General features: G+C 51.4%; 1 pseudogene; it reads left to right on the forward strand.

Moving 5' to 3' along the window:
• The first annotated feature begins 814 nt into the window (after window positions 1-814).
• LOC119292677 overlaps window positions 815-12,524 on the forward strand; it is a 14,890-nt pseudogene continuing 3,180 nt past the window's right edge.

Here is a 12,524-nt window from a genome sequence, read left to right on the forward strand (position 1 = left end):
CAATACCTGTCGGGCCTTAGCGGCTGCTGGCAAGTCAGAGGGCTCCGACAAGCAGTATTGCAAGATTCAACGTACCAAGGGCCATGACCTCCAAAACTGCCGTCAAGTTGAACAGCTGATTGAGAAGCAGAGGGCTGAGTACGAGAGATGGGATAAAGAGAAGAGCCAAGGTGGCGCTGAGGGATCCGGCAAGAAGCGCGATGGCCGAGGAGGTCGCGGCGACAAGGAGAAGCAACAAGAGAGGCCTGCCCGAAGCCGCGACAAGAAAGAGGAGGAGGATGATCATGATGAGTCCACCGAGCATGAATTTCAGAAGGCGACAGAGGTCATGTGTGTCGATGGAGGTGCGTCGCTGCATTCCTCCCACCGCCAACTTCAACAGTGGGTGCGTGAGATTAATGCGACGGAATCGATTGTTGACGCCCAGAAGCCACTACAGTGGTCCCACATGCCTATCATTTTCAACGCCAAGGATCAGCCTGATCGCATAGCCGCGGTCAGGTGTTTGATGTTGGTTGCCCCACCAACAATACGCAACCTCAAGGTGACGAAAATGTTAGTTGACGGTGGGGCCGGTGTGAACTTGATCTCGCCCAACGTGATCAAAAGTCTACAGATCCCTTATGAAGATCTCAAGGAAACGGGTATGTTCCAAGGGATCAATCCAAGGAGGAGCCAACCCAAGGGAAAGGTCACGCTACCAGTTATATTTGGTGGCAACCTAAACTACAGGACAGAGAGGATCATTTTCGATGTCGTCGAGATCCCGTTTCCATATAACGGGATCCTTGGCCGTCCAACACTAGCCAAGTTCATGGCGGCGTCGCATTACGTGTATAACAAGCTGAAGATGCCCGACCCAATGCGCATCATCAACGTCAGCTGTGATAAGAGGCATGTGCTCATTTGTGCCTACCAACTCTACCGAGAAGAAGCTGCAGCGTCCGTCGCCAAGGTACTTGCTCCTGGCACCGATAAGAAGATCAGCAAGGCTTCAGCCGCCGATAAGACTCCTGGTTCCGGCATGGGCACCTGCACTTTCTCTGGCAAACGCGCCTCTTCAGAGTGCTGCATTCCCACTGAGGACGTGCCGGAGAACTCTACCGGCAAGAGCAAGAAGTCCAAAGCGGCCCCAACAGAAACCAAGAAGGTATCCGTCAAGGAGGATGGCACGGGCGGGGCTTTTACCATAAGCTCCACCCTTGACAGCAAATAGGAAAGCGCGCTCGTCACCTTCCTGCGGGCGAATGTCGATGTGTTTGCATGGCAAGCATCTGACATCCCTGGCGTTCCCAAGGAGGTGATTGAGCACCACCTTGCTGTCTGTCCCCATGCACGGCCTATCTAGCATAAGGTCAGAAAACAAGCTCTGAAGCGACAAGAGTTCATCATCGAGGAGATCAGGAAGTTGGAAGCAACAGGTTTGGTCAGGGGAGTACTCCACCTGACGTGGTTGGCCAATCCAGTGGTATTGCGTAAGGCGAATGGGAAATGGAGGCTGTGTATTGACTATACTGATATCAATAAAGCATGTCCAAAGGATCCTTTCCCGTTGCCACGCATTGACCAGATATTGGACTCCACTGTCGAGTGTGACCTAATGTCGTTCCTTGAGGCCTACTCGGGATATCATTAGATCTTCATGAAGAAGGAGGATGAAGAAAAGACCAGGTTGATCACCCCATGTTGTACATATTGTTTTGTACGAATGCCTTTCGGGTTGAAGAGCGCTGGTTCAACATTCGCCTGAGCAGTCCAAATTGGTTTTGAGCCCCAGCTGCATAGAAATATGGAAGCTTATATGGATGATAGAGTGGTCAAAACGAAGGACAAGGCCACGCTCATGTAGGATCTGGAGGAAACCTTTGCAAATTTTTGCACAAAATCAACCTCAAGCTCGACCCAGAGAAGTGTGTGTTCGGTGTCCCATCCAGCAAACTTCTTGGGTTCTTTGTGTCTCAACGCGGAATCGAAGCGAATCCCGACAAGATCAAAGTGATTGAGCAGATTGAGGCGCCAAAATGAGTCAAGGATGTCCGTAGGCTCGCCGAATACGTTGCCGCCCTGAGTAGGTTCATCTCTAAATCTGCTGAGCGCGCCCTCCCGTTTTTCAAGATTTTGAAAAAGGCGGGTCCGATGAAATGTACTCCAGAGGCAGAGGCAGCGCGGCAAGAATTGAAGAGGTATCTCTCCTCTACGCCGATACTAGTCGCACCCAAACCACAAAAGCCGTTGCTGCTATATTTAGCAGCAACGAAACAAGTGGTTAGTGTTGCGCTAGTGGCGCAGAGGGAAGTTGAGGAAGAGGCAGCAGCAGCAGCGAGGCCGTCAGATGAGGTGCTGGGGCCAGCAGGGCCTGATGCCGGCAAGGCAGAAACCAAGGCAGAGCCTGATACCGGCAAGACAGAGTCTGCGCAAGTGAGCGAAGTAAGACATAAGGGGAAGGTGATGCAGCACCCAGTTTATTTTGTGAGCTCCCTCTTGCGGGGGGCTAGATCAAGGTATTCTGGTATGTAGAAGTTGCTTTACGACCTCCTTATGGCCTCGAGAAAGCTATGCCACTATTTCCAAGCACACGAGATCACCGTCGTCACTCGCCTCCCATTCCTATGGATCTTGCACAACCCAGATGCAACTGGGAGGATTGTGGAGTGGGTGTTGGAGCTGTCGAGCTTTGGGCTCAAGTTTGAAAGCACTTCGACAATCAAGAGCAAAGCCTTGGTAGAGTTCATAGCAGAATGGACTTCCACGCCCGACGAAGAATTTCAAGAAACCACTCTCCCCGGCAAAGAGGCAAGTAGTCATTGGATTATGTACTTTGATGGGGCTTTCTCATTGCAAGGTCCTGGTGCTAGCGTGCTACTCGTGGCGCCCATTGGGGAGCACCTCAAGTACGTAGTCTAGATGCATTTCCCCGGGAAAGGTCCATGAACAACACTATGGAGTACGAGGGGCTGCTTGCCGGTCTCAGGATCGCGGCAGACCTCAGAATCCGGAAGCTCATAGCAGAGGTGATTCATAGCTTGTCGTCAAACAAGTCAACAAGGATTATCATAGCCCCCTGATGGAGGCCTACATGATGAAGTGAGGAAGTTGGAAGAGCGCTTTAACGGCCTGCAAGCACAAAATGTTCCTTGAGCAGAGAACAACATTGCCGATGACTTGTCAAAACACGCTGCCCTCATGTTGCCTGTGGAACCAGGTACCTTTGTGCTTCAATTAACCCAGCCATCCGTTGAACCGTCAGCAGGACAGAACAAGCAAAGGAAAGTGGCCCCCGGCAAGTATTTTCCTATAGAACTCCCAGGAGCCGCTTGTAAGGAAGTTGTCGGGTACCCAAAGCTTGCCGGGGAGCAGCAGCTTCCTGCAGGGCCCCAAGCCCTTGCCGTAGGGATAGCTGCCCCCGCGACAGAAGATATGGCTTTAGTCCTTGCCGTCGACCTCAGGCTCCAGCATGGGCACAGCATACTATCCGTTTCCTCCAAACAGGGGAGCTCCATAAAGCACAGGAAGAAGCAGAAAAGTAGCCCATCGGTCCAGCATGTACCAGTTTGTGGATGATGTCCTATATAGGAGGAGTCCGAACGGTGTGAAATTGATGTGTATTCCACGGGAGGACGGACTGGAGCTGCTGGCAGAGATACATGGATCCATATGTGGCTCCCACATAGGGTCCAGAGCCCTTGCCGGCAAAGCATTCTGACAAGGTCTCTTCTGGCCAACTGCCCTCTTCAGGCCATTCAAAGAAGCTTCATCAACCAGCCCAGGCTCTTCAAACAATTCCTCTTTCCTGGCCATTTTCGGTCTGGGGGCTCGACATACTGGGCCCCTTTCCCCATGCCGTCGGGGGCTTTGAGTACTTGTACATTGTGATTGACAAGTTCACAAAGTGGCCAGAAGTGGAGCCAGTGAGAAAGGTAACAGCGCAGTCGATCGTCAAGTTCTTCAAAGGGCTCGTTTGTCATTTTGGTGTGCCAAACAGAGTCATCACAGACAACGGCACACAGTTCGTGAGCCGCACCTTCATGCAGTATATGCAAGACCTTGGCAGCAAAGTTTGCTTTGCTTCTGTTGCTCACCCAAGAAGCAATGGCTAGGCAGAAGGGCAAATGCTAAAGTGTTGTGAGGCCTCAAAACAAGAACTTTCGATAGGCTGCGCAAGTGTGGATGACGCTGTATTGATGAATTGCCAATGGTTCATTGGTCAATGAGAATGACACCGAAATGAGCCACTGGCCAGACACCCTTTGTCCTGCTGTACGGGGCAGAAGCAGTTCTCCCCATGAAACTCATATACGGGTGACATCGAGTACTCGCTGATGATGACCTTGAGCAAGGGCAGTTGTGCCAAGATTATGCAACGCTCCTTGAGGAAGATCGTCTTCGGGCTGCTATGCGAGCTGCTCGCTACTAGCAAGCCTTGCGCCGCTATCATAGCCTCAAGGTTCATGCCCAAAGCCTTGAGGAAGGCGACCTTGTTCTTTGGTGTGTTCAGTCCGCCAAGAATTCAAACAAGTTGACGCCAAAAGTGGGAAGGCACTTATCGGGTAATATGAGTCACCAGGCCCAGCGCAGTCCTCCTGGAGACCGAAGATGGCATTCCGGTGAGCATCTTCTGGAATATCGAACATCTCTGCAAGTTTTACCCGTAAGGCACGGTTGCTGGGAGCCCCGGCAACAACCTTTTGTACTAGCCTTGCCGGCAAGGCATGTAACCCTATGTACAGAGCCAGACGCAGACACTGTGCGCAACTGAATAACTTTTAGTATGTACAGTTCCCTGCTAGTTTCCATGTTTATGTATATTTGTATATGCATACATGCTTGTCGAGGATATTGTGCTACCCTAGATTCTAGCAGGTACTGATGAACCACCAAGGTTCCATGCTCCTGTCTTCTCCTCCTTTCAGCCTCAGTGACGACGCTCCGGCAAGAGGTCAAGAAGGCTGCCCGGCACAGCAATCCCCGGCGGATCAAACAGATAAAGTTCACCTCTTGTCCATCCATGTTCATAACTTGTGACTTGTGCGTTAGAAAACCTCGCCACTCTTTTTGGACTTATGTACTCCCATCCCCGACCCGAACGTTGCTTTGGTTGGAATGGTCACAGTAACCTTTGGTAAAAAAGAGATTGGCAGGGGGCTGGGCCCTGTGTCTGTAACCCGACATATGTGACTCTCCGGCGGGCACAGAGGGCACCGGCAAGGTAGCTTGCCGGGAAAACTCATTTATTTTTATTAAAGAGGCATTTCGCCCCTGCACGGACGTATATGTGCATGAGTTACCAGCAAACCTCATCTTTTTCATTGACATGTTGATACAAGTACAAATCTTATAGAACATAAGCATGGACTCGAGTGATTATATTATTCAAAACTAAGACTTGGCAAGTGCCTTCAGATTGGAAAAAAGAAAAGTGCCCCGTAATCCCCGTCCTTGCTCCTTTCCTCCCAGGCACAATAGGTGAAGACAGGGACGGGCATGGGGAACGCGTCAATGGAGAGCTTGATGGGGAAGCTTGTCGACCACCAACGCTAGAGCCAGCAGGACGCAACCCCCGACAAGGCGTGTTGCCGGGGGAGGAGGCGGAGCAGATGATGGTGCTGCCACTGATGGTTCGCTTGAGTCGTAGTCGTCTTCCTCCCGCCTGCTGCCCTCGTTGTCACTGGCGCTGTCCTCCTTGTCAATCTCGCTCGAGGAGGAGCTTTCGTCGTCGGTGGAACTCTCCACGCAGAACCCTAAGCGGATTCTTGAGTTCCTGAAGACCTTGACGGAGAGCAGACTGTTCTCCATTAACTTGAACTGGAGAACGTGTACCTCTGACAAGTTGTGGGCGCGTGCAAAAGTTTTCCACCCACGGCGAAGATACATGACGTGAGGGCGGGGGGAGTCAACATCGACCCACATGTTGCCATTCTCGGATCCCCTCATGTGTAGCCTCAAAGTCTGCGGCGGATCCTGCTCCATCACCCGAGCGAACGGGGTAGGGAGGCAGAGATGGACGCACAAGCACTTTTATACCCTGATAAAGAACTCGCGAGGCTGATCTCCGACATGGCTGCCCATTGGAGGAGGGGCCGCCAGCGGGAGCATAGCCGGCGTGCCGCCCCGTCCTCCTCTTCCCCGAGCACCGCGACAACCTCGGCCTCATCCCCTTCCTCTCCCCCTCGCGGTGGGCTCCGCCGCCGGGAGCTCCGGAGGAGGAGGAACACACTGTCGATCAGAAGCCCTTGTGGCCACTATCGAAGCGCCAACACGCCCTCTCACCATGGCAAGTGGAAGAAAGATACTAAGCAGAAGGGGGAGAAGAAGGTGAGTGCGGAAAGGCACCGTCCTTTTCCCTTTTTATTGAAGGGCAGGGCCGAAGCCTGGCCTCCCAGCCCAACGGGCGGCTGCCCCGTACAACCAATGCGGCCTCCTGAGGCACAGGGAATCCGGACCGACCTATCACAACCCTAGTCAGTGCATGCATTAGAGTGACTGCATCATGTTTACTTTACACAGAAACTTGGAAATGGGGATGACAGAACCCCATGCACCCTCTTAATCCAACTAGGGTTTACTAAAATCCTTTTCAATGAACCTGAAATGCCCTTCTAAAATGTTCATCATCTTTGCCTTGGTCTAGAACCTCTGACAAAAATGGTGCACACTTTTCTAGGACATTGTAAGGTCACTAGATTAAATCATATGTAAATTGCATTTGGACATTTAAATGCTATAAAATATTCTAAATGTCCAAATAATCATAAACTAAAATGATTAATGTTGGATATATTCTATACAGTGGGCATGAGCAGTTTCATGATTTTTGAAAGTGCCTGAGTATTTTTTAGAAAAGCCACAAACTTACAGAAAGAAAAGAAAAACAGAAATAAAAAGAAAAGAACTTACCTGGCCAAACCCACTAGCCGGCCCACCTGGCGGCCCAGCACTGTGCTGGCCCGTGCCAGCCAGCTGCTTCCTCCTGCCAGACAGGCAGGGAGGTGAGCGCTGGTGCGCCCGAGCTCGCCACGGTGCCAGCTGCTTGCCGCTCGAGCTGCTGGATGCGTGGATGACCTCCACATCGTTGCCCCGACCCCCTCGACACCTCCTTTCACCACCAGCTCCTGTCCCTCGCCCTCTCCACCCACGGCTGCCGTAGCCGAGACCATTGTTGTCTCCACGCCGCCTTGTCGTGTCCAGGAGCTCCCCGCCCTCCGCTTTGTCGAGAAGACCGAGCCCCGAGCGCTCGTTCACCCCGGAGCGACCACAACGACCTCACCCGACCTCGCCGTCACCGGAGATCCTCTTCGCCGTCACGCTCGCTCTAGCTCGTCCCCGACCTCGCCACCTAGCTTGCCGTGACCACGTGAGCTTTTGCATCTCAGCCTCCTCTCTGTTCTCGCTGCCATCCATTGCAGCGACCACAACGAGCACCACCGCATGCGCTGCCGCCTGAGATCTTCGCCGACATAGCTCCATCCACCCAACGGCCTCGCCACCTTATCCAACAACCTTACCGCACCGCGTAGGCCACGTAGGAGATGGCCCTGTGCCTCCAGAACCACTGCAACAACAAGTTCGGCCTCGCCCGAACTCCGGCAGCTGCAAAGCTCGTCGCCGGCATCATTTCCGGCGACCTTGAGCTCAACCACCACCACCCCTCGGCGCGGCTTGCTCCTAGCTGCTCGTAGGTGGCCTCCATCGTCCATTTGGTCGCCCGAGTGCAAAACCCGCACCCTTCGCCACGTTTGGACGTCACCGGCGGCTAAACACCAGTGAGTCAACCAAGTTTGACCAGGGATTTGACCCCCCTGGGTCACTGACATGTGGGCCCTGCCCTTTGGTCAAACCTAGATTAGGGTTAAACCAATCCTAATTAAGTTAGTTAACTAACAGTGACACTGAACAGTGGGTCCCAGTGGCTAGGTTTGACCTGGACCGCCCCACTTGACTTGCTGACGCAATGCTGACGTAGTAATACATTTTCTTGATTTATTCTTATTCAGGAAATTCCAGAAAATAGTGCTAACTTCAAAAATTCATAGAAATTAATCTGTAACTCCAAATGCAAAGTGTTATATATGAAAAAGACCAGAAAAATCCAAACTATCCATCTGTACTGGTTTCATGCATGTTTAAAACAAGTTAACCTAGCTATTTAGTGCAAAACATGAAAAGGCACTATTTAAAATCACAAAATGAGTTTGGGTTTGAATCTTTGGTTCAAAATAGCTCAAAACCATCTGGTTATAGTTGCATTAGCCCAACAAACTCATATTGCCATGTCACATGCATGCATCATATTTTTGCATAATGTTATGTATTGATTGTGTTATCGGTGCTCTCTGCGGTAGGTTCTGTCTCGGAGGATTGCCGTGAGTACCCGATCGAAGGACAGTACCAGTCTGCAGAACTGCCAGGGAAGCTACCACACATTTGATCATATCGATAAAATCCCATGTTCTCGCTCCTGCTCTCATTTAATGCCTATAAGACAATCACGTTTCAAACTGCTGTCTGCTACGGTAGCTGAACCCATTTCCTCTGCATGACCGGTCTTTGCCACAGTAACTAGATGAAACCCACTAGCATGTGTAGGAGTTGATTGAGCCATGTTTGTGTTTCCTACCTTGCTATGCCTGCTATGCTTAGAGTCGTGTCAGGCCTGGTTCATCTGGGTGATGGGCTAGAGTGAAATGATCATGTCGGTAATGAGAGTGATGTGTTGAACACGATTTGGTAAAGGTATCGATGAGAGGCCATGTAGTTGTACATGGTGGGTTGTTTCATTGGAACCGTCCTTAAGCACTGAGATCTGTATGTGTGATTTAAGAATCAGCTACTACCATGCATTGGGATCTTTAAATGACCCTCTTGGCTTCTTAACCACCCTTGTCCTCTGTCCAGGAGTTGCAAGTAGTTTCTGGTGTTTATAGTATACTGGAGGCCGTGCGCAGGAGTGACCCTTGGGGTGGGCTGTGATGCGGTAGGTACGTGGCATGGTGTATCGGGCGCCCGTTTGGTGTCTCAGAAACCCTACACACATCGTTCGGGGCCGTATGTGGAAACCTCGGGCGGACACCCTGCGGATGGAACCTGAATAGGCGATAAACCTGGACTAGAGAGTAGAGACTTGAGTGTTTAGGCAGGCCATGGCCGACACCCTCGTTGGGCTTCCGCTTGAAGGTTGCCGCGTACATGTCGTGTAAACGGCGATAAGTGGTGGAAGCGTGTGTGAAGAAGTACACCCCTGCAGGGTTAACATCATCTATTCGAATAGCCGCTTCTGTGGTAAAGGACTACTTGGTTGCCTATACAGTTCATATACAAGTAAATGGAAACTACTAGAAGCCTCAAGATAAGTGTGAGTGCCGTGGATGGCCCTTCTGTAGGATGACGGGAGTGGATCCTCGATAGTGTATTGTTGTGGCGAGTAGTGGACTCGAGTGCGCAAAACAATTACAAGTTGGTGTCTCGTAAGATACTTTAGCCAAGAGTCAGAGTGTTGGGTAACGTTGCAAAAAATAAAAAATTTCTACGCTTCACCAAGATCAATCTATGGAGTCATCTAGCAACGAGATAGAGGAGTGCATCTACATACCCTTGTAGATCGCGCGGAAGCGTTCAAGAGAACGGGGTTGAGGGAGTCATACTCGCCGTGATCCAAATCACGGATGATCCTAGTGCCGAATGGACGGAACCTCCATGTTCAACACACGTACGGTTGGGGAAGATGTCTCCTCCTTCTTGATCCAGCAAGGGGGAGGGAGAGGTTGATGGAGATCCAGCAGCACAACGGCCTGGTGGTGGAAGCAGCGGCGATCTCGGCAGGTGTGACGCCCTCGATTCAATCGTACACTAATCATACACGCAAATGTGTATGATCAAGATCAAGGACTCACGGGAAGATATCACAACACAACTCCAGACACAAATTAAAATAATACAAGCTTTATATTACAAGCCAGGGGCCTCGAGGGCTCGAATACATAAGCTCGAATACAAAAGAGTCAGCGAAAGCAACAATATCTGAGTACAGACATGAGTTAGACAAGTTTGCCTTAAGAAGGCTAGCACAAAAGCAACAACGATCGAAAAGGCAAGGCCTCCTGCCTGGGAGCCTCCTAACTACTCCTGGTCGACGACGTCCATCACGTGGTAGTAGGCACCCTCGGGGTAGTAGCAGTCGTCAAAGGTGACATCTAGCTCATGGGCTCCGTCATCTGGTTGCGTCATCCGAGAAGAATGGAGAAGGGGGAAAAGGGGTAGCAAAGCAACCGTGAGTACTCATCCAAATTACTCGCAAGCAAGGATCTACACTACTTATGCAACATTATCAAAGGAAGGCTGTATATGTGGACTGGGCTGCAGAAATGCCAGAATAGAGAGAAGGCCTAGTCCTATCGAAGACTAGCATCTTTTGGAAACCACCATCTTGCAGCAACAGGAGGGAGTAGAGTAGCATAAAGTAAAGTAGTAGTAGTGTTATCAACCTCGGCCAGAGATCCTTTCTCGACTCCCAGCGAGAAAGCAATCCCAGAGCCATACTATCCAATTGTCATCACAATCCAATTCTCATCACAAGTATCCAGTTCTAGTTGTATCGATCGAGATACAACTCTGAGTGTCCGTTACCGTAGGATAGACTATCGATAGATGTTTTCTTCCCTGCAGGGGTGCACCAACTTACCCACCACGCTCGATGAACTCCGGCCGGACACACTTTCCTGGGTCATGCCCGGCCTCGGCGAAACAATACGCCGCAACCCAACCTAGGCTTAATAGAGAGGTCAGCACGCCGGACTAAACCTATGACCCCAGGGGTCATGGGCCATCTTCCCGGGAACTCCTGCACGTTGCGTGGGCGGCCGGTGAGCAGACCTAGCTACCTCCTTAAAAAAGGTAGGAGCTTACCAGTCCAACCCGGCGCGCGCCGCTCAGTCGCTGACGTCTAATAAGCTTCGGCTGATGCATACGATGCAGAACGCCCATACTATGCCCACGTGATGGTTAGTGCTATCAGGCTAGAGGCCCCTCAGATCAAATATCCAAATCGCAGTGGATTAGGAACGCGCGGTAACAAGTAGAGACTCATGAAAGATTTGACCCCATTGCCCCGTCTCGAGGACTTGCGGCAAGGGCTAAGAATGCCCAACCACGCCTCGTATTCAACTCTGGGGCACCCTCCAAGTCAACCCGTCTCCACATCACTCGCGGGTACCCCTCAGGGTCGACCCACCTTTTCAAGTAACATATGTAAGGTCCAAGTATCCGTCTGTCCAAACATCAAGGGGAAAACCCGAGGAATCACCCCCGGTGAACTCCACTCGATGTAATAATCAAGGTGAACGTAAGAGGAATCACCCCCGAGGTTCACACTTGAGGGGTTGCACGACAAAGTCGTATCGCAAGTGGTTAAGGCGGAATCACCCTCGATGACCACGACCGAATAGCTACACTACAGGGTTAACATCAGAAGTGTTGTAGAGGTCTCACCCTCGGCACTCGATAGTAACCCAGTAGTGTTGAGCAACTAAGGGGAAAGTGATGTGCGTTGCCGGGGCTTGGTCTTCGATCCCGTTGATCGGGTCTTCGATGATGAAGCAGGGGCAACAAGGACAAGGTGGGGGTCACTGATGGATCACTAACCAACCTATACTAAGCAGTTTAGGATAAGCAGGTAAGGTACAACAGCAGATACTAAAGCAGGCTATGCATCAAAATAGGAGCAAACAATTACAGTAGCAAAATCTAATGCAAGCATGAGAGAATGGAATGGGCGATATCGGGATGATCAAAGGGGGGCTTGCCTGGTTGCTCTGGCAAGGAGGGGTCGTCGGTGGCGTAGTCGATCACAGGGGCAGCATCGGTCTCGGGGTCTACCGGAGAGAAGAGGGGGAAGAAACAGTAAATATAAAGCAAACATAGCATAACAGGACAACAGGTAGAGCTAGACGTGTTCTAACGTGGTGCTACATGATACCGGTGAGGAGGCACTATTGAAAACAGGGAATTTGCCATCAGTCAGCTCTTTGCCATCTGCTAGCTGATGGCAAAGAATGTCTTTGCCATCTGCTTATAAAAAACAGATGGCAAAGAACTGACAAACGGCAAAGAACATGGTTGCCATCAGCCAATTCTTTGCCATCTGCTAGTGGATGGCAAATAATCTTTGCCATCTGCCAGCAGATGGCAAAGAGGTTGGCAAATCCTGTAGCCGTCAAACGTGTAACGGTGTACCAGCCCCACCTCTTTGCCATCTACCAGCAGACGGCAAAGATTCTTTGCCATCTGCTGGCAGATGGCAAAGAGATGGGGTTATTTTTTTCCAGGTAAAAAAATAACTGTGGGGTTATCCCCTCCCTCTCTCCCCTCCTCTCCCTCCCTCCCACGCATCGCACCCGCCGCCGCCCAAGCACCCCGCCGCCCCACCAGCCCACCACCCCGCCGCCCGCGCCCGCACCACCCGCCGCCCCACCACCCCGCCGCCGCACCCAGCACCCCACCGCCCCACCCAACACCCCGCCCTCCCTCCCTCC

This window comes from Triticum dicoccoides, chromosome 4B, assembly GCF_002162155.2.
Source record: "Triticum dicoccoides isolate Atlit2015 ecotype Zavitan chromosome 4B, WEW_v2.0, whole genome shotgun sequence".
Taxonomy (NCBI): Eukaryota; Viridiplantae; Streptophyta; class Magnoliopsida; order Poales; family Poaceae; genus Triticum; species Triticum dicoccoides.